Genomic DNA, 1028 nt, shown 5'->3' with positions numbered 1-1028 from the left:
GGACCAGCCCAGCCCAGGACCAGGACCAGCCCAGGACCAGCCCAGGACCAGCCCAGGACCAGCCCAGGACCAGCCCAGGACCAGCCCCCAGGACCAGGATGTAGCGTGACCTACAGATAAACCCTTCTACCCTGGAAACCACCACAGACAAACAGTGACAGGAAAGACCTCCTCTCTTGCCCACTCCACCCCTCCCTTCTCCCCTCTCCTCCACCCTGTGGGAGAGGCTATGGAATCCATCAGAGAAGTTTCAATCCAGGGGAGGACATCTGTCCTCCCTCACTGACACACTACAGACACACCCTCATTCCCTTAATGTGAGTGTGCAACTGTTTGACAGAGCCAGAGCCACCCACAGCCAAACGGCTTAGCCCTGTGCCCCTGCTGGTGGTGCTGCGGCTTGGGCCTCTATCTCTGGTGCTGCTGGTGCTGCTGGTGGTGCTGCTGGTGGTGGTGCTGCTGGTGCTGGTGGTGTTGGCAGGGTCTGGGTATCTAGGGATGTCACAATATTCCCACAGTCAGTCTAGTGTGTTGCACAACGACCCTGAGAGCTTTTGAAGACAGCGTGTCACAACACTCACTCCACAAGCTCCTGTTTTCTCAACACACACACACTCACACACACTCACACACTCACACTCTCACACTCACACACAGTCACACACACACACACACTCACACACTCACACTCACACAGTCACACACACACACTCACACACTCACACACTCACACTCTCACACTCACACACAGTCACACACACACACACACACACACACACACTCACACACACTCACACACTTGCACCCTCACAAACACACGTCTGAACATAAATCTTATTTACATTTGATGTTGCAGTTTAGTTTTCATCCTACTGTATCTAGAAGGTTAGTATGCATTCTATCTAGTGGGTTACCAGGCAAGTGGACCAATTAAAATGCAGACTTGTCTCTCTTACTGAGCGTAGATGAATTTGAGCCAAGCCTGCCTCCTTGCTGATAGCAACACGTTACACTAAGCTAACAGATGA

Source organism: Hypomesus nipponensis, chromosome 18 (genome assembly GCF_054491055.1).
Source record: "Hypomesus nipponensis isolate SF chromosome 18, ASM5449105v1, whole genome shotgun sequence".
NCBI lineage: Eukaryota > Metazoa > Chordata > Actinopteri > Osmeriformes > Osmeridae > Hypomesus > Hypomesus nipponensis.
Note: the sequence above shows the minus strand (reverse complement) of the source record.